The sequence below is a fragment of the Nomascus leucogenys genome, chromosome 9, assembly GCF_006542625.1.
Source record: "Nomascus leucogenys isolate Asia chromosome 9, Asia_NLE_v1, whole genome shotgun sequence".
Classification (NCBI taxonomy): domain Eukaryota; kingdom Metazoa; phylum Chordata; class Mammalia; order Primates; family Hylobatidae; genus Nomascus; species Nomascus leucogenys.
In genome coordinates, this window is record NC_044389.1 from 33691099 (window position 1) to 33713705 (window position 22607).

At 39.8% G+C, this 22607-nt stretch overlaps 1 protein-coding gene across 9 annotated transcripts in view; it reads right to left on the bottom strand.

Annotated features, from left to right (window-relative positions):
- CACNA1E (calcium voltage-gated channel subunit alpha1 E) overlaps window positions 1-22607 on the bottom strand; it is a 332731-nt gene that overhangs the window by 95787 nt on the left and 214337 nt on the right. The gene's annotated exons all lie outside the window — the stretch shown is intronic.

Genomic DNA, 22607 nt, shown 5'->3' on the forward strand with positions numbered 1-22607 from the left:
ATTTGAACTCTAACCACAATGCTGTGTTGCCTCTGCTGTCCTGTACTCTGGTGCTCAATAAAAGCTGCCACTGAAGATCAATGAGCCTAATGACTTCAAAGGCTAAAATGCTATTCGAAGGTGACTGATGTCAGTTAAATAAGAAAGGAAGGGACATGAGAAGGACACCTGACTCCCATGAAGCCAGTGGGAAGGTGGTGGGGGTAGGGTGGAGGGGAGATCATGAGGCAGAGGGAACACTCAGGTGAGGGTCAGGGTCAGGAAGAAGATAGAGCCCATGACAGGCTCAGGGGACCAATGCCACTCGGTGTGACAACAGGAATGAGAAGGCTACAGCTCCATGGGAGAAAGAGGAGAGAAGAAGACTAAGGGCTCCCTGGTAGAGAAGAGGAGGATCAAATTTAATGGATGAAAGAATGGGGATAAATAAATCATAGTTTGCTAACAGGTTCCTCCAGAAGCCACCTCTAGCAATGCCTCTCTCATCACCAAACACCCTTCCAGACTAGGATGCCCCTTACCAGTGCCGTGCCTCCCAGCCGTGGCTCAGGTGTTCTCCTACTACCTGGGAAGCTGTTCTACTTATTAAATGTGATCCCCATAAAGAGCTGCAGGCCAGGCACAGTGGCTCATGCATGTAATCCCAGCACTTTGGGAAGCTGAGCTGGAAGGACTGCTTGAGCCCAGGAATTCGAGGTTACAGTGAGCTGTGATCCTGCCACTGCACTCCAGCAAGACGTTTTTTCAAAAAAAAAAAATAGAGCTGCAGCCTGAATCTGAGGGAGTCCAGCACCCACTGTAAGTCCTGCCAGTTTCTCTCTCATGTCTAGGAAAGAAGAAATGAATGAGGGGCTGGGGGATGGGCCCCAGCTACAGTGCAGGGAAAGGGGAGACGCCAGTCTACCATAATGCCAACAGACACCTGCTTGTGCCTCACCTGGCCCTTCTGCCAAAATAGAACTGGTGTCCTTGGGTACAGCCATCTGCTTACAATCAGGCAGAAGGTGTAGGGAAAGGCACATTGGAAGGAGAAATTCTCCTGTGCTTGGCTTCAGGTTCACTGGGTTCTACTACAGGTGCTATGGGGGAAGGGAAGGAGAGAGTCAAAATGAAGAGCGACCAGGGCCAGTGAGGGCCAGGGTAACTGAATTCAAGCCCTGGGATGACTCTTTTCTACTTTCTGAATTTCAGAAATTTGAAAGTAACAAGGGGCTGGCTTGGTTCATGGCATCACCATCTACCAAAAGTCTTACCTTTGGATTTTTGCTTCTTTCAGTCCCTCCTGTCCAATTAGTACCATTGTCCTGTTGGTTCTACCTTCATAAAAGCACCTGAATTCACCCTGCCTCTCCATCCTCACTATCTTGGTCCATGATCTCATCCTTCCCCGCCTGGACCACTGCAATAGCACCCAGCTGGTCTCTCAACCTCCTGTCTCTTTCTCCTCCTTTCACCCATCTCACACTATCAACGTTATCTTTTTAAAAGGTCATTCACTGGATCTTACCACTTCCAAACCTCCAGTACTAACCATAGGAAGTAACATGTGTAGAGCACATCTTAATTTACCAAGCACCTTCATACATTTTGCTCATTTAATCTTTACAACCATTCTGAGAAGGTAGAATAGGTATTTTCATCCTTAACTTAAAAGTTATGCAACTTGATGGAGTTTAAGTAAGAAACAGAGCCAAGATTAGAACCCAGGCCTTTCTCTTGTAAGAGCCCAAGTCCTTCATGCACCACATATTTGCCCAGCCCAATGACATTTTTATATGCTACTTTACCTTTTCATAGGTCTGTGTCTTGATTTCTCAACCCTGGGGGAATCCAGGGAGGTTTAATAAGAAGGTGATATTTTGAGCAAGACCTTGAAAGAGGAGAATTGAAGCAGGCTATGACCAGAGGAACATAATCATCCTTGAGCATCTAGGATAAGCATTATAACCAACATATCCATTTTCCAGCTCAGAAAACTGAATCTAAAGGGACTTAAGTGGCCCTTTGAGAGGGCAAGTGTCCAAGGACACATAGCCCCTCAGAGGAACCACAACTCTCAGATCTTCTAAATTTCATCTCTTTCTACTCTATTAGCCCCTCTTCTATGGCTTCCATCACCCTCTGCTCAATGAAGAGGATGAAGCCTTCAAGCGTGACGTTCAAAGTCTTACACAGTTGGAGCCAAACCTTTCTCTTCAAGCCTTATCTCCTCCTGCCATCCCTATCCACCCCCTGCCTGCCTACAGTCCACCACAGCCACGCTTCAACTACAGCACATTTCCCACACTTCCTGAAAAGGCAGGATGGGCGTTCAAGGCTAGTGCACAATGCTTATCTGCCTGGAATTCCTTCTTATCTGCCTGAGTCAAAATTCTTCTTCAAAGCCAGGCTGAAATGTTGCCTCTTCTGTTTGGGTCCAATCATCACTGCACCCCAACCTTCTGGCCTCCAGTCTACCTCTTCTCCATCCCTTTAGAGCTCATCTCGCAGTCAGACTTTTACTATGGTCAGCTGTATGTCTCTCCTTCTATGTGAGCTTTTTGCAAAAACATTCTGTGCCTTACTCAACTTTCTATCTCCCTAGACTAGAATAGGCCTAACCACATAGTATAGGTTCAGTAGATTTTTTTTTATGAAAAATATCCAGGCTAACTAGGAGAAGTCATAGCTCTTCCCTGACTCCCAGAGGCTTAAAAGAAGGAGTACTCCATCTCTGCACTGACTCAAAGGGAGCAGGTGAACTAGCAGCAACTCCTGCACACTGCCACCAGTTTCTCTTCGTTTGACTCCACTAAAATCAGTGTAAATTAGACTATGGAGAACGGGGTATGTCATCTCTATATGGCCCCCAGAATGGCGATGTAGCTTGATTTCTGGTAGGATAGGCCAATGAACCCCCGTCTAACCTCCCTTTATCTAACCTCTTCTGATTCCAGGTTAAGCGCTGTTTCCACATGCCTCCTTGTGTTTGGAAGTTTCCTGGATCCAGGTCTCACTCGCTGGGTTCCCTGCTCTTCTTCACCATTGTAGGCTCCCTTTCCTCCCACCCTCCCACCTGGCATCCTAGCTGGAACTCACAGTCCCAGAGCCCAACAAATTTGGCCAAGGCTCTTGGCTAAAAAAGTAAAGCAACGAATGTGCACCACTGGGGGTACCTCCTAAGCAGCTCCAGCACCTTAATGGAGGATGTGGAGGACCTTCTTTATGATGCTTTATCAAGTGGCCTTTTCTGTTTTGTTCTTTCATTGGGAACCTGGGTAGCAAGTCCAGCACCTGTGTCTTTCCTAACTCTTATAGCCCCTCTGCCCTCGCTGCTGTAATTGTTAGTACCCATGGCCTATCTCCCTGACTAGTCTACAGGCTTCATGAGGTCAAGTATCACATTCCAACAAGGGTCAGCGAAGCTTAACCCAGTGTCTGGTATGATAAATTCCATAGATTATAGAAATAAAATATCAAGAACAGCTAATGTTCATGTAACACATTTAAACTTGTTAAATTTACAAATCATTTTCATGTAAATTATTTCATTTATAGTTTCAAAAGCCCTGCGAGGTTCAAAAAGATTACTTGCCCAAGATAATCCAATTAGCAAGAAGCAGAGACAAAATTCAAACTAATGTCTTCTTCCAGGTTACGTGCTGTTTCTACAATGCCTTAGCTGTCTTCCCTGCTATCTAGAAGTTAACATTTAAAATCTACAAGAGGGATTTCATTTCAGCCCAAGGTTGAGGAAAATAAGGATATAAAAACGGACGGGTTTTGTTTTTCTTTAAGGGACTATCCTTTTCATTGAGACAGTAGCATAAAAATCCATTGCCCTGTGTTGGGTTATTAAAGACCTAGAATAAAATTCATAGCATTAGTCAAGCTATTGATATATTGCTTGATTTTGTGTCCATTTATTCACACACATATTGCATTCTGGAGAGAACAGGAGCAAATAAGATTCAGCTTCATAAACCTTAGATTTAACATGCCCATCAGGCTCATGAGTATGTATGTGGCCAGACCTGGGAAACAAAGCATACTCCATTAACTGGTCCCTCTCTCCTCTGAGGATCTGAGTTCCCTGTCCTCTTCACAGAGGATCCTGAGGTTATTCAGATGATGATGCATATTACCATTATTTAGTTTACCAGATGACTGCTGAATTCCCCCACTGAAAGGCAGCTCAAAGCAGGGCAGTATGAATATCTTAATTTATCCAGTTCCCTTGGAGCAAGGCATAGAAAATGTAAGAGGGGGAATCTGGCCTATGGAAGAAGAGTGTTTATATTCTCTAAGGCCCCTTGGCAACAGCCTGTGGCCTAAGGTAAGAGGACAGGTAATTGGCTCCTTTTCATTTGTTCTATCCAGGGTTTCTACACCAAGAGATGCAACAGAAATCAAGAAGGGATGCATCTAGATTTCAGAATTCAAAACAAGGGGAACAAAAATAAATCCCCATGTGATGCAGCAGAAACACCACCAGTCTATTTTCAGAGCTGAATATCTAGGTATCCTCTGATGCTTACAAACTGGACAGTCACCTTGCTGTCTCAATTTCCTCATCAGTCAGAGATGACATTAGGACCCATATAAACCCTAGGCTCATAACCAGAGGCAGGGATAGATCTGGTTGACTCTGAGAATCCTGACTAGATTCCCGTAGAGATTGTACAGTGACACAAATCCAAGTCGTGTTTCATTCCAGATACTCCTCCTTACCTAATTCTGTTATCCTTAATTTTAGGTTGCTCCTCCAGCCCCAAACCTGGCTCCTCTGAGGGAGGATAACTTGTAGCTCCCCTCACATATGGCTCTCGCATACAGGGAAGTAAGGTTAATTGGAGTTAAGCATGGATGAGCCTCTACTCTGGATGCTACATATGTATGCAAGGTTTGGGTTTCTAAATTTCAGTCATGGAAACTAAGAACAAGGTGGATCTCTGCACTGCATGGTTGAGCACAGTTTTCTTCTTTTATCCTGGTTACTACATTTGTATTTGTGACTGCTTTTTTTCTGCAGCAGTTTACATGAGAAATATAAATTGTAAAAATCAACTATTCATACACAGCTAATTCTATATAATTAATCAATAAGATGAAGTGGAAGAATTACATAATCTCCTACAAGGTAGAATGCCCAAAACATTTATCATGTGTGCCTGGAGGGATGAGGGGAGAGAAGACAAAGACTTCTTTGAAATCATTTTAGGTTATTATTAAAATTAGTATTTTATGAATGTATGAACCTATAAGGAGCCATTGCTACAGACAAATCACAAAGTGGCTAATTTCTGCCTTAATGAAGTAACTGGTTTTAGCCCATAGGCTGATACTAGAAGGGTCTTCGGTCATTCACATTTCTAGACTTGATTATGCTGTTGCTAACTCTTGGGGATTAGAAGTGAGGTTGATGAAAGCCTAGCTCCAGCCTGAAATGTCTGCCCACGTTATGTGACCCCAGAGTCAGTCACAGGGCACCTGGACAGGTATCTCGATGCTTGTCTAGTGATGAAGATGTTCTGGTAGGTCGACTGGGGTAAGAAAGCCTCGGTTGGAGGACTGCTTGACTCATGTTTTAGCCTCTCACTCCAGACCTCTCCTCCCGGCTCCATGCAGGGAGCTTTGTTTACTGATGCACAGCCCCTCGCTGCTGTCATGACAACCAAAAGGAAGACAAAGTGCCAGGGTGGGCTGGCCTGTGTGACTCAAAGATCTGTTTATCCACACTCCTGTACACACTTGCATGCTTCATCACACACATTGGCATGGATACACACACTCATCCTGGCACAAGCAGCATATGTACACACACTCTGCCAAGCACACAAATGGCCACATGGTCATATTCCTATTAATCTTCAGAGTCCATGTTTCAGAGAGCTTTACTACCCATAGAGAAACCTTGCCAAGGTTCCTGTAAAGTCTTTGCTTTAGGAAGGAGGAATTTGGGTTAGACATCAAGAAAAACCTCTTCAACCCTAAATGTTCTGAAACTAACAGAGAAATTGGAAGCAAGATTGGCAATTCTGTGTTGGCAGTGGTTTCATTTCAGTGCCATTGGAAAATGGGTTGGGGTTGGGGTGAGCCTCTTCAATGTTTCTATATTTTCAGTGTTCTTACGAGCCTGGGGAACCATTTCTCCCATTTTTCAGAGAAGCAAACACAGCCCCAGAGAAGGTAAACACCTTACTGAAGGTCATATAGTTCAGCAGTATTAAAGTTATGTATGCTTTATCCCTTGACTTGTTCCAGAAAGGATTTAAGGAGACTTAGGTTGTCAATAAAGGCCAAAACAGAAGCTAGCCCTCTAAATCCTATCCATTATTGACTCTAATAAGCAGGATGGGTGATGCAAATGCTCAACGACATCATATGGGGTCATTCTTCCTTAGAATCTGGAGCTTTCAGGAGGCTCTCCTATGAGCAGAAATCCTTCCCTTAAGTGGTTAATGCAAATAAATGGTATTACATGAAGTGCTATATCCCACTCCTACTCCACCACCTTATGTCCACGGCAATGGAAGACAGACCAGGAGTCTCACAGACCAGGATATTGGGCGAGGGGAACCTGACAGATCACCTGTCCAAGATCAGCTTTCCACAAGCAGGGAAACTAAGGCATAGAGAGAGGTCAGATGACTTGCCATTTCCAAGGATTAGGGTGGTGGCAGCAGACCTGGAGCATCACGTTCCAAAGCCAGTGCTATTCCACAGCTTCATGACATTTCAGTTATGAGAACTCAAAGAAGATTATTCTTTTAGGAGCTCAGGGAATGACTGGTCTTTTTTCTTTCTCTTCTCAATGTTGAGATCTCATTTATTTGTTTGAGTAGACACAGGGGAAGAAAAGCATGACAATTAATGTAAGGGAGATAATGAAGGAACTGGAATATGTTTCCTGTTTCGGTTTTTAACCTTGAAGTTGGTGGAATCCAGAATGTTAAAGTATAATGATTAAAACTCTGAAGTTGTACAGACCTGGGTTTGAATCCTAGCTCCATCGTGGTGTGATCTGGGGCAAGTTCTTAAACTAAATCTTAGTTTCCTCATTCATAAAATTAGGAATAATGATCATACCTATCTCAAAAGGTTGTTGTGAGGATTAAATGACAGAAAGTGAAAGGTATAGTAGGTGCTCCAAGTAGCTGTTATATTACTGACATTTCTGAGAATGCATCATAATCCAGATAACCTATTATCAAGGCCTTTTATATATTCATTCCACCTCCAAAATACAATTTATTGAGTGCCTACTACACGGTAGGTATTGTTTTAGAATATGAGGACATAGCAGCAAGTATAATTGGGCATGCTGGTATGCACCTGTAATCTCAGATACTTGAGAGGCAGAGGAAGGAGGATGGCTTGAGGCCAAGAGTTCAAGACCAGCCTGGGCCAGAGAATAAGACCCCCTTCTCAAAAAAAGAAGCAAATTTTTGTCCTCAACAGAGCTTACATTATACTGCAGGAGAAAAACAATAAACAAGATAAATAAGCACAATAAACAGAATGTTATAAACTGATAATTCCTCAGGGAAAAATAAAGCAGAGAAGTATAGTAAGTATTGGGTGTCGGGGAGCTGGAATGTTTGGTTGAGTGGCCAGGAAGGGCCTCACTGAGGCGACTTGAGGAATGATATGAGAGATGTGAGGAAGTGAGCCATGCAGACATCGGGGAGGAGGATTCCAGGCAGAGGTGATGACCAGGGCAAAGCCATGGGGCAGAAGCATCTTGAAGGAGCTTTTGAAGAACAGAAAAGGGCCAATGTGACTAGAGTAGACTGAATACATGGAAAAAGGTCAAAGTGGTAGCAGGCAGTGGGGAAGTGGAGGGCCCTCATGTAGGGCCATAGAGACCCTATAAAGATTTGAGTTTTACTTGGTGTGATTGGGAAACCATTGGTGGGTTGCAGCAGAGGAGTCCCACAACTTAAGTTTGCAAAGAATGTCTCTGGTTGTGCTGTTGAGAAGAGACTGAAGGGGATTAAGGGTGGAAGCAGGGAGATCTTCCAGGTTATATCCAGATGATGGTGGCCTTGGCCAGAGTGGTAGAGCATAGCTCATGAGAAACAGTGGGGCTCTGGATAGACTGTGAAGACACAGCTAGGAGGACTTGCTGGCTGGTGGACGAGGAGTGTAAGAGAGACATGCATCCAAGATGACCCCAAAGTTTTAAGCTACAGCAACCAGAAGAATGGAGTTAAACGAACCAGGATGGAAAAGATAATGGAGCAGGTTTGGGAAGAGGGAGGATCAGGAATTCAGCTGTGTATATAAGTCAGCTGGATATCCTGACACGTTTATATTAAAGATCATTAAGCTCAATAGCACCAAATTCTCTGTCATCCACACAATACGTGCCAGCTGCTTCAAGGATTATCTGCTGTGAATGAAACAGAACCATCCTGGATGCTCTTTCTCTGCCACCCTCCTTCCCCTCTGCTGGCACATGCTAGAAAGATGTTAACTGATTATTCAGTAAAACATCATCAATAAATTGTTGTTGATATTGCTGCAAATAAAGTTTAAAACAAAACCAAAAAACCCACAAATATTCTTGGATGCTACACTATTTCATTATAACTGCTTCAAGAATCCCTCCCATGAGTGGGATGATCACAGAATAGCATGTACTATGAATATTGAAAAGTTATGAGTTCTCACATAGTGGTCCTTAAAACCTTTTAAGAAAAGGACTAAGGGACCACACTTTCATCTCTGTTTTGCAGTTTGGAAAAATAAAGGCTTTCAGGAGTGTTGAAAGACAAAGAGTTACACAGCAGAATTCAGATCTACTCTGTTTAATTCTCCACCAGTCTGCGCCACCTCATTGTGGCACACAGATACTATCAAGGCATGAACTCAGAGCTGTACATTCTGCTTTCTCTCTGTCTCTGCATATAATAGTGTATGTTTCAGTCACAATATTTCAGTGGGTTCAAAGCCCCGTGGTGCAGGAAGAATGAGCCACAGGGAAGTAAGAGCATTTCATATTCTTTCTCCTCCATCTACACCCCCCACAGCACTCTAATTACAGTCTGAAAGAGGCATCCTGACAGAGAACAAATGGCTGTGTTCTTTTCAGAGACACATTTCGCACTCCTCTGAGAAGGCACAGCAACCAGCTCCCTCCCCAAAAGCTTTGGAGGTGTCTGAGGAGAGGTACGGCTGTGTTCAAGGAAGAAACTGAGAGTTTATTACCAGGTTGAAGCTTTGTACACTTCGCCCTGTGTGGGCATTTTTCCCCCTTGTAAAAAGTTTTGCATTTCCCACATTCCTTTGTTCAACATCCCCAGATAATTTAAACATCAAAGATTCCTCTCAGGAAGGCAAAATGTCATGGTTCATCACCAAAAGGTTCTTCCTTGTGAAAACAAGTCCTTTTATATGCTTTGGGACGGTCAAGTGGAACCAAAGAGAAGGCCCAAAGCTGACAGAAACGGGATGGTGGAGATGGGAAAGAAGAGCCAAAATATGAGGGAAAATGGACAAGGGGGAGCTCCTGAGGAGAGACTCGAAGTGAGTGGAAGGAAGTTTAGAGGCTCGGTGTGGGCTAATTCACCAAACGTGACTCAATACACAGAAGGACTAGCCTGGCCTTTCCACTCGCTGTCCTTTCCAGGTATGCAATTAAAATGGGACGGGATGTATAGGAGTTTTGATTCACACAGACATTAATTCACATCTTCAGGGTATCTTAGAAAGTCTCTCAGACTTAGTTCTATTTTTCAGGCAGGAAAATCCAGGCTTAGAACAGCAACTTGACTAACCCATATCACACAGTCTGTACTAGAAGCAGCTGTACCTCAATTATTTCCATTTCCTGGAATTGTCTCATTTCTCGTTGGTGACCCTATGATGCTGTGAGCTCTGTGAGGGCAGAAACGGTGTAGATTGCTCTTGTTCATGGTTACGCCTGAAGTCCCAGCACAGACAGGCTGTCTGGCAACTGTTTACATCGTGAAAGTGCACCACACACTACAGGCAGCCACCAGACAAGAAGCAGTTCAGATTTGGGGACAACAGGAGAGAATGGAGTGGAGGGGGCACACACCCTGTGCCTTGACCTAAAACAACTGAGGTCAGCTCAATTCCAGGTCAGTCCTGAAGCTGTGTGGGTCCAGGGACTGTGGACTCAACAGGGGTTTGGGCCTCAGTGGATCTTTAGACTTCAGCTTATCCTTCCAGGAGAGGCCTCTTCTCTTGGGCTTCCATGACACCCACTCTTTGGTTTGATTCTTCTCAATCTCCTTCACTCCTCCTCTAGACATTGGAGTGCCCCAGGGCCCAGGCATAGGTCCTCTCTTCTAAAACATTCTCTCTCCAGGTGACGTTGCACAGGCCCATGGAGAATTCCAACATCATCTCTATGCTGAAAGCTACCGAATTTTTGTCTCCAGCCCAAATTCACCACTGAGCTTGAAACCCAATTATATAACTGTCAACTTGGCATCAGCTACTTGGATGTCAAATAGGCATCTCGGATGTAACATGCCAAGTGATTTCTCCGCAAACTGCTCCTCCTCTAGTCTCTCCCACCTCAGTAAATAAAACCACCCAAGTTAGGGGTCATTTTCCATTCTTCATTTCTCATCCCAACCTCAGCCCAATCCATAAGCAATTGCTGGCAGTCTTACCCCTTTTCTCCAAACCCACTGCTGTCACCCTAGTCCAGGCTACTGCTGTCTCCTGCCTGGATGCTTCTTGCCTTCAGTTGGCTGCAATAGCACAGTAGCCTCCCTTACTGACTTCACGTTTCCATCTTTGTCCCAATCCCCCTATTTCCTTCATAGCAGGAAAACGGGGTGACTTATGAATTCAAAATACATCATGCTATCCTTCTGTTTAAGACTTTCTTCTGGCTTCTCATTGTTAAAATACAAATCCTTTATTGTGGCCTGTGAGACCCTCCATAGATCTGCTCTGTCTCTCTTCCTGACTACAGGCATGGGATGAGGGAACTTCCCTGATCACAAAATTAAAATTAATGGCCCCATTACCTGCTGCACTCTACCACATTAACCTGTTTATTTCGTTAATAACATCTGTCCCTAAAAGCTACCTTGTTCAACTATTTGGTTTTTTGTCTTTCCTCAAGAATATAAGCTACACAAGAAAAGGATCTCTTCTGCCATGTTCACCATCATATCCTCAGAACAATGCCTGGTGCCTAGAAGGAATTCAAGAAATATTCGTTGCATTAATGGATAAAGGCATCAGAACATTCAGAAGTACATATTCTTTCTTCTGGAGGTTACCTCTATGAGTCACAACCACTGCAGATCATATCTACTGGTAATGTAGTCAATCTAAGAATTCTCAACTGGGACCTTCTGAAAACAAGCTGTACACCTATTCTTTGACACTCTATATGAACTTTCAAGACCATTCCAGAGCTGTAAAGCAACATCATGGCAGGAAATTCTTCAGTATATTCAGCTTAAATATTTTCTGCTGCAATTGAGACTTTGTCCTTCTGTAGTCTCAGTATCATTTAAGTTGACTGTTACCATCCCTTACTTAGAAGTCTTTCTTAAATTGAGGATATTTAATAAATCACCAACTTCTTTAGCCTGTCTTACAGTTAACCTAAGTTCGTCATTAAAATGCAATTAATTATTACCTTATTGAAAATATCCTTATCTATTAGACATAAATGAAACAAAAGCTGGTGACATACAAGCAAAGACATTTTCTTACTAGATGGCTGGCCTGTCATAGACACCAGTGCCTAGGGCTGTGGTAGGCTATGCACTTTTCCATGAGGATTCGTAACAATACATATACAATGACAGTGACAAAATGCCATGAAAGATGATTAAACCTGTGGTATTGTAAAAATAAAAACTGTATTTGGACTCATTACACCTGTCTTTGAATCAGACCACAGGCAAGTTATTGAAGCTTTCTGAAGTTCAATTTCCTAATAAATGGCATTGATAAAAACTGCAACTTAACTGAGCTGCTGCATCAGCAAGCCCATGTGAACCAAGGCACGAGTCATGGTGCCTAGTATGGTAGATCTTCAATAGATAAGAGTGGATTCTGAAATTCCTAAGGAGCTGCTCTCTTAAAGTACAAAGCACTGTCAGCTGACAACTCCTGTTATCTTGTGACCTTGAAATATTAACTCAAATCAGACATTTGCATCAAGGATAATACAAATCAACACTGGAAGAGAAGGAATACTGGTGAGGTTTAGAGAGGAGGAGAGTGCATCTTTTGATAAAGTCTATGTTACTGAACATGTGTAGACTGTTAGACAACTTCTGAACTCTAGCTGTTCACCTCATAGATTCTAAATAACTCTGCCACCTTCAGGAGGAGACATTTTTACATAAGACCTTTTATGTGAAGATTTCCTTCAAAGCAGACTCTCCAGAGTTTGGAGCCATCAGAGACATGCATGAGGGTGGAAGCTTCCAGCTTGGACCATAACCCCCACCCCAGCATAGACTTCTAAACACTCCTAAGTCCCTTGCCTTAGCAAAGTGCACCCTTATGTATTTATAGGCAACAGTAGATCTGCTCCTCACAGAGCAGTGTATGAAATATCGGTCAAAGTGTGAACCATGGACCAATGCCTATCTGCAAACTATTTCCAGTCCATAAGATAAATTCAGAAATTAAAAGCACTAGTAACTTCTATAATAATTTTACAGATACTTGATGTCTACCAAATATAAGAATAAAAATTGATGGCTGTATTTTATATGTTTATATTTTTCATTTCAGTTTTCAGGTAATTCATTTTATAAACAAATGCATTTTACAAAAGTATAAACACACAGTAGACTGGTAATGTTCAGAAGTGATTCTTCAACATGGATAGTTTGAAAAGCACTCTCTGAAGCAAAACCATTTCTTTGCAGCTGGAAGATGTGGTATTGAGATCATCATACTAATGACCACTTATTTTGTGTTTATGATGTACCAGATGCTCTGCTGAAGTTTGTAAGCACTATCTGCTTTAATTTTCACAAAACCACAAAATACATGATGCTAGCTCACTTTTTAAATGAAGCCAAAGGATGTTTAAGAATCTGCTCAAGGTCGTACATCAAAGTACTGACAGAACAAGGTTCTTCTGACCGCAAATAGGTCTAGAGAGGCAAATAGAAGCCAGGGGACCTGTGCCACCTGAGGCCCTTAGGATTACATAAGCAACATTTCACCACAGCTTTTCAGTGTATTTTCCTCATCTTTCTTCCTGTGTGTTTCCTCCCCCGCTTTTGCTATTCTTTTTCATCCTATTTTTCCCCTTCTGTATTCTCTTCTGCCTCTTGTCTCTGAGGATGTACTCAGATGAAAGGATAGGACCCGAGGTCAGAAAAGCCCCTGAACTCCACTACAGAGTATCTCTTCCTCATCCTGCTCTATGGAGTTGAGAAACGAGGCTATAAAGAAGGCATTAAATTCACATTCTCATTATGTGCAGGAAGCAGGAAATTCACATTACCCTTATATTATCAAACAGTAATTACTAGAAATGGATTCCTATGAAAAACACTAGTTGTCACTAGCATAAATAAAATAGTCAAATTCTTTTGCAAGTAATCATGCTCTGCCAATAAACACTAATCTTTTCTTAGATATCTTATATCCAAACATTACAATGAACCCACGTTAAAATATTACTCCATTCTTATCTGAAAATACATCTTATCTGCAAACATTATCTGTGCATACACGTGTCTACATCTGCAGTCATGAAAATGTACATGCATACACATGTGTATACATACACCTGGCCACAGCTCCACTTACAGGAAGGCTGATGCCTAAAAAGATACACCAGGCCAGCATTTTTTTTCCCACAGGTTTATCTACTCCTTTGCAATAATGACTCCTCCCTGGGAAACTAGTAAGTATAGGCTTTACTTCTGAAGGGGTAACTATAGAGAATTTGGTTATATAATTCTGTTTGTGTGAAATAAGGTAATCACTATGATACTATATTTCTACCTAATGCTGCTCAGAAAAATGTTATATTTTGCAGAGAATCTGAAAAGTCAAAGCACCAGTGTTCTGAAATACCTTTTACACAAAACACCCAGATGCTAGATTGACAAGCATGATAATTAATGCATTCCTAAGCTTACAAAAAAGTGATGGAAATCTCCAAGGTCGAAAAAAAAAAAGATATATGTTATGTAAATATTATCTCCTAGTCTGTGTCTTGTTTATATTCATTTTCTTAATGGGATCTTTTGATAAAAAGAAATTGTTTATTTTGACAAAGCCCAACTTATCAATTGTTTTGATTTTATTGTTTATGCTTTTTATATTGTATTATGTCCAAGAAACATTTGTCTAGCCTGAATTCACAAAGATATTCTCAAATTAATTTTAATCTACACAGAGAGATAAAGGTCTAGATTCTTATTTATTAATTTATTTATTAGAGACAGGGTCTTGCTCTGACGCCCAAGCTGGAGTGCAGTGGCACAATCTCGACTCACTGCAACCTCTGCCTCCTGGATTCAAGCAATTGTCATGTCTCAGCCTCCCGAGTAGCTGGGACTACAGGCACACACCACCACACCCGGGTTATTTTTGTATTTTTTTGTAGAGATGGGGTTTCGCCATGTTGGCTGGTCTCGAACTCCTGACCTCAAGTGATTCGCCCACCTCAGCCTCCCAAAGTGCTTGGATTACAGGCGTGAGCCACCATGCCCAGCTGTAGATTCACTTTTTTATGTGAATATACAGTGGATATAGCAAAATTTATTAAAAGACTTTCCTTTCCCCCTCTAAATTGATCTTGCATCTTTGTCACAAATCAACCACCAATATACATGAGGGGCTCTCTAATCTGTTCCAGTGGTCTATTTGTCTGTTGACAGCAATACCATATTGTCTTGATTACAGTAGCTTTACAGTGGATCTTAAAATCAAGTAGCGTAAGTCCTACAATTTTGTTCTCTTTTTAGAATTGTTCTGGGCTCTCTAAAGCCTTTGCCTTTCCGTATCAAGTTTTGAATCATCTGTCTAGTTCTTCAAATTAACCTGCTAGAATTTTGATAAGGATTTTATTTAATCTCCATATTGATTTAGAGATAATGGATATCTTAATAATATTAAGTTTTTCAATCCATAAAGATACCATGTCCCTCCATTTTTCAAAAGACTAATTTACTTCAGCAATGTTCTGTAGTTTTCAGTAGAAAGGTCTTGACATCTTTTGTCAGATTTCTAGATATTTGATTTTTTTGTTATTCCTTAAATATTTAACATCCATTTTTAGCTAATTTAAATTTAAATTTAACTTGGTCATTGCAAGCATATATAACCCAATTAATTTTTGTATGTTGATCTTCTATCCTGTGACCTGGTTGAATTCACTTAATTAGCTCTTGTAGTTTAGAGTCTACTGTTAGATTTTCAAAATACATAATCATGTTATCTGTGAAAAAATTGGTTTTTATTTTTCCTTTCCAATTTATGTACCCTTTATTTTCTTTCCTTTCCTTATTAATATGGCTCAGATTTACATAACAATGTTAAAGACAAGTGGTGAAAGTGAAAGTCCTTGACCATTTCCAGATTATAGGGAAAAGGGATTAATATTTCATTAAGTATGATGCTGGCTGTAGGTTTTTTATAGATGCCTGTCCTAAGCCATTTTGTGCCACTATAACAGAATGCTTGAGACTGGGTAATTTATAATAAACCAAAATTTACATGGCTCATGGTTCTGGTGGCTGAGAAGTCCAAGATCAATGGGTTGTATCTTGCAAGGGCCTTCTTGCTGCATCATCTCATGGCAGAAGGGTGCGATGGCAAAGACTATGCAACAGAGCATGGGAAAGTGGGATGAATTCATCCTTTTATCAAGAACCCACTCCCACAATAATGGCAATAATCCATTCACAAGGGCAGAGCTGTCATGACCTAATCACCTCTTAAGGGTCCCACCTCTCAACTCTGTTGCACTGGGGATTATAACACATAAACTTTGGAAAACACATTAAAACAATAGCAATGCCATTTTATCAGACTGAGAGAGTTCTTTTCTATTATTAACTTACTGCAAGTCTTTATTATAAAGGACTAGTAAGTTTTAAGTTATTTTTGCACATGTTAAGGTGCTGTATGCTTTCTCCCTCTTTTACTGCTAATGTAGTACATTAACTTGACTGATTTTCAAATGCTAAATCAACCTTGCATTCATGAATTAAACATCACATGGTAATGACATATTATCCTTTATATTTTGCCAGATTTAATAATATTTTCAAGGAAATTTGCATTTACATTCATAATGGACATTGTTCTTTTCTCATTATATATTTGTCAGGTTTAAGTACTGGGGTTATGCTGATCACATCAAATGAGTTGAGAAGTGTTTTTCCCCCTGCCCCCCATATCCTAAAGGGGTTTGTGAAGGATCAGCGTTACTTCTTCCTTAATGTTTGGTAGAATTGACTGGTAAAACAATGTGGCCTACAGTTTTCTTTGTGGGAAGTTTTAGAATATGAATTAAATTTCTTTAACAGATCTGTGTTTATTTAGATTTTAAATTTCTTCTCTTAGTTTTGGTAATGTTTTTTATTTCAACTTTTATTTTAGATTCAGAGGGTACATGTGCAGATTTGTTACATGAGTATATTGTGTGATGCTGAAGTGTGGGATATGAATGATCCTGTTGCCCAGGTAGTGAGTATAGTGCCCAACAGTTTTTCAACCCTCTACCACCTCCAGTAGTACCCAGTGTCTATTGTTGCCATCCTTATGTCCATGAGTGCCCAATTATTTAGCTCCCACTTATAAGTGAGAACATTTGGTATTTGGTTTTCTGTTCCTGCATTAATTCATTTAAGTTAATGGCCTCCAGCTGCATTCATGTTGCTCCAAAGGAGATGATGTCATTCCTTTTTATGGATACATAGTATTCCATGGTGTATATGTACCACATTTTCTTTATCCAATCCACCATTGATGGGCATCTAGACTGACTCCATGTCTTTGGTGTTGTGAATAGTGCTGCAATGAACATATAAGTGCATGTGTCATTTGGGTAGAACAATTTATTTTCTTTGGAATTATATACCCAGTAATGGGATTGCTGGGTTGAATGCTAGTTTTCTTTTAAATTCTTTGAGAAATCTCCAAACTGCTTTCCACAGGGGCTGAACTAATTTACATCCCCACCAACAGAGTATAAACATTCGCTTCTCTCTGCAGCCTTTCTAGCATCTGTTGTTTTTTTTACTTTAGTAATAGCCATTCTGACTGGTGTGAGATGGTATCTCATTGTGGTTTTGATTTGTATTTCTCCAATAATTAGTAATGTTGAGCACTTTTTTCACGTTTGTTTGTTGCTTGTGTATCTTTTAAAAAGTGCTTGTTCATGTCCTTTGCCCATTTTTAAATGGGGTTGTTTGTTTTTTGCTTGTTGAATTATGTTCCTAGAGATTCTGGATATTAGACCTTTGTTGGATGCATAGTTTGCAAATATTTTGCATTCTCATTCTGTAGGTTGTCTGTTTACTCTGTTGATAACTTCTTTTGCCATACAGAGCTCTTTAGTTTAATTAGGTCCCACTTGTCTATTTTTTTTCATTGCAATTGCTTTTGAGGACTTAGTCACAAATCTTTCTCAAGGCTGATGTCCAAAATGGTGTTTCCTAGGTGTACTTCTTGGATTCTCATAGTTTGAGGTCTTATATTCAAATTTTTAATCCATCTTAATGTTTGTATATATGGAGAGGTAAGGGCCCAGTTTCATTTTTCTGCATCTAGCTAACCAGCTATCCCAGCATTATTTATTGAACAGGGATTCCTTTCCCCATTGCTTAATTCTGTCAACTTTGTTGAAGATCAGATGGCTGTAGGTTTGCAACCTTATGCCTGGGTTCCCTATTCTGTTTCACTGGTCTATGTTTCTGTTTCTGTACCAATACCACGCTGTTTGGGTTACTATAGTCTTATAGTATAGTTTGAAGTCAGGTAGTGTGATGCTGCTGGCTTTGTTCCTGCTGCTTAGGATTGCTTTGGCTATTTGGGCCCTTTTTTGGCTCCATATAAATTTTAGAATAGTTTTTTTCTAATTCTGTGAAAAGTGACATTTGTAGTTTGGTTGAAATAGTGTTGCTTTGGGCAGTATGGCCATTTTAACAATACTGACTCTTCCAATTTGCGAGCATAAAATATTTTTCCAGTTTTTTGTCATCTATGATTTCTTTCAGCAGTGTTTTGTAGTTTTTCTTGTTGGTAGAGATCTTTCATCTCCTTGGCAGATGTATTCCTAGTATTTATTTGTTGTGGCAATTGTAAATGGGATTGTGTTCTTGGTTTGGCTCTCAGTTTGAACACTACTGATGTATAGAAATGCTACTGAATTTTATATTGATTTTGTATCCTGAAACTTCACTGAAGTTGTTTATCAGTTCCAGGAAACTTTTCGTGAAGTCTTTAGAGTTTTCTAGATGTAGAATTGTTATTGTTAGCAAAGAGAGATAGTTTGACTTCTTTTCCTATTTGAATACCTTTCATTTCTTTCTCTTACCTGATTACTCCAGCTAGGACTTCCAGTAGTATGTTGAATAGAAGTGGTGAGAGTGGGCATCCTTGTCTTGTATCAGTTCTCAAGAGGAATGCTTCCAGCTTTTGCCCATTCAGTATGATGTTGGCTGTGAGTTTGTCACAGCTGGCTCTTATTATTTCGAGGTATGTTTCTTTGATGTCTAGTTTGTTGAGGGCTTTTATCATAAAGCAATGGTGGATTTTATCAAAGGCTTTTTCTGTATCTATTAAGATGATCATATGGTTTTTTGGCAATGTTTTGGTATTTTGGTTTTCAAGGAACTTGCCATTTTATCTAAGTTATTGAATTTACTGGCACAACATTATTCATAATATAACCTTAATTATCTAATTTCTGTAGGATCTATAGTGATGCCCCCCTTTTCATTTCAGATTTTGATCATTTGTGTTGTTTTTCCTTTAAAATTTAAATTTCAAAGATAGGTTACAGGACAGAGCAGATAGCAGAACAGAAAATGTATGTAAAATGTAGTACCTAAAAAAATTAAAGAAGTAAAAATCTGACCAAATATGTACAAGATCTACATAAGGAAAACTACAAAACTCTGATAAATAAAATCAAAGAACTAAATAAATATATATATACACATATATATTTTTAATGCAGTGCATAGAAATAGATGAGAAAACAAAGTGAGGCTAATAGAAATGTTAGGTTGAAGATCTTAAATAAATCAAGTCAGAGTTTCATAAAATGAGAAGAGACAAATGATGAGAGGAAATATTTGAAAAGATAAAACTTGATTTTTCAAGAATGAAATATTCAGATACGTAGATACAGTGAGCACAATGCATATAAAAGCAGGATAGCTAAAAGGAAACCCATAACTAGCACCATTAAACTCCATAACACCAAGACAAACTCTTTAAAGAAGCCTAAGAAATTTAAAGAAGTCATCTATGTAGAAAATCCAAAATACTTGATAAAAAAAAAACTAGAACTAATAACTGATTATAAAAAGGTTGCAGGGTACAAGTTAGTATACAAAAGTCAATCACTTTCCTATATATCAGCAATGAACAATGGAATTTGAAATTAAAAACACAGCTAATATTATACTGAATGTGCAAAAACTGGAAACATTCCCTTTGAAAACTGGCACAAGACAAGGATGCCCTCTCTCACCACTCCTATTCAACATACTATTAGAAGTTCTGGCCAGGGCAATCAGGCAACAGAAAGAAATAAACCGTATTCAAATAGGAAGAGAGGAAGTTAAATTGCCTCTGTTTGCAGATGACATGATTGTATATTTAGAAAACCCCATCGTCTCAGCCCAAAATCTCCCTAGGCTGATAAGCAACTTCAGCAAAGTCTCAGGATACAAAATCAATGTGCAAAAATCACAAGCATTCCTATACACCAATAATAGAGAGCCAAATGAGTGAACGCCCATTCACAATTACTACAAAAATAATAAAGTACCTAGGAATACAACTTACAAGGGATGTGAAGGACCTCTTCAAGCAGAACTACAAACCACTGCTCAAGGAAATAAGAGAGGACACAAACAAATGAAAAAACATTCCATGCTCATGGATAGGAAGAATCAGTATCATGAAAATGGCCATACTGAACAAAGTAAATTACAGATTCAATGCTATACCCATCAAGCTACCATTGACTTTCTTCACAGAATTGGAAAAAACTACTTTAAATTTCATATGGAACTAAAAAGGAGCCCTTATAGCCAACACAATTCTAAGCAAAAAGAACAAAGCTAGAGGCATCATGCTACCTGACTTCAAACTACACTATAAGGCTACAGTAACCAAAACAGCATGCTACTGGTACCAAAACAGATAGATAGACCAATGGAACAGAACAGAGGCCTCAGAAATAATGCCACACATCTACAACCATCTGATCTTTGACAAATCTGACAAAAACAAGCAATAGGGAAAGGATTCCCTATTTAATAAATGGTGTTGGGAAAACTGGCTAGTCATATGCAGAAAACTGAAACTGGACCCCTTCCTTACACCTTATACAAAAATTAACTCAAGATGGATGAAAGACTTAAATGTAAGACCCCAAACCATAAGAATCCTATAAGAAAACCTAGGCAATACCATTCAGGATATAGGCACGAGCAAAGACTTCATGACTAAAACACCAAAAGCAATGGCAACAAAAGCCAAAATTGACAAATGGGATCTAATTAAACTAAAGAGCTCCTGCACAGCAAAAGAAACTATCATCAGAGTGAAAAGGCAACATACAGAATAGGAGAAAACTTTGGCAATCTATCCATCTGACAAAGGGCTAATATCCAGAATCTACAAAGAACTCAAACAAATTTACAAGAAAAAAAAACCCATAAAAAATGATCAAAGGATATGAACAGACACTTCTCAAAAGAAGACATTTATGCAGCCAACAAACATATGAAAAAAAGCTCATCATCACTGGTCATTAGAGAAATGCAAATCAAAACCGCAATTAGATACCATCTCATGCCAGTTAGAATGGCAATCATTAAAATGTCAGGAAACAACAGATGCTGGAGAGGATGTGGAGAAATAGGAACACTTTTACATGGTTTGTGGGAGTGTAAATTAGTTAAACTGTTGTGGAAGATCATGTGGCAATTCCTCAAGGATCTAGAATCAAAAATACCATTTGACCCAGCAATCCCATTACTGGGTATATACCCGAAGGATTATAAATCATTCTACTATAAAGACACATGCACATGTATGTTTATTGGGGCACTGTTCACAATAGCAAAGACTTGGAACCAACGCAAATGCCCACCAATGATAGACTGGGTAAAGAAAATGTGGCACATATATACCATGGAATACTATGCGGCCATAAAAAAGGATGAGTTCATGCCCTTTGCAGGGACATGGATGAAGCTGGAAACCATAATTCTCAGCAAACACAAGAACAGAAAACTAAACACCACATGTTCTCACTCATAAGTGGGAGTTGAACAATGAGAACGTATGGACACAGGGAGGGGAACATCACACACTGGGGCCTGTCGGGGGGTGGGGGGCTAGGGGAGGGATAGCATTAGGAGAAATACCTTATGTGGATGATGGGTTAATGGGTGCAGCAAACCACCATGTCAGGTGTATAACTATGTAACAAACCTGCGCATTCTGCACATGTACCCCAGAACTTAAAGTACAATAAAAAATATATGCAAAAAAAGAAATTAAAAACACAGTATCATTTTCATTTGTACCTGAACAATTAAATAAGTAAAAATCTAACCAAATATGTAGAAGATCTACATAAGGAAAACTACAAAACTCTGATAAATAAAATCAAGAATTAAATACATGGTGAGACATTTCATGTTCTTGAATAGGAAGACTTAATATGGTCAACATGTCAGTTCTTCCCAACTTGATCTATAGATTCAATACAATTCTAACCCAAATTCCAGCAAGTAACCTTATAGATACTGACAAACTGATTCTAAAGTTTATAAGGAGAGACAAAAGACTCAGAATAGTTAACACAACATTAAAGAAGAACACAGTTGAAGAACTCACACAACCTGACTTCAAGGCTTATTATAAATCTACAGAAATCAAGATGATGTGGTATTGATGAAATAGATCAATGGAACAAATAGACCAATGAAAGAGAATAAAGATCCCAGAAAAAGATCCACATAAATATAGGCAGCTGATCTTTGACAAAGGAGCAATGGTAATACAATTGAATAGAGATACTTTCTTCTCTATGGTGCTGGAACAAGTGGATATCCACATATAACAAAAATGAATCCAGACACAGACCTTACACCCTTCACAAAAATTAACTCACAATGTATTATAGATACTATGATTTGAGTGTTTGTGCCCCCTCCAAACTTCATGCTGAAACTTAATCCCCAGTGCAACAGTATTGAGGTGGAGCCTTTAGGAGGTGACTAAGACATTAGGGATCTACCCTCATGAATGGGATTAGCAACCTTATAAAGAGCTAGAGGGAACTAGCTAAGTCCCTTTGTCCTTCCATACCTTCTGCCATGTAAGGATATAGTATTCATCTCATTTTTTTCTTTTTGTCTTTGTACCATGTGATAACACAGTGTTAGCACTTT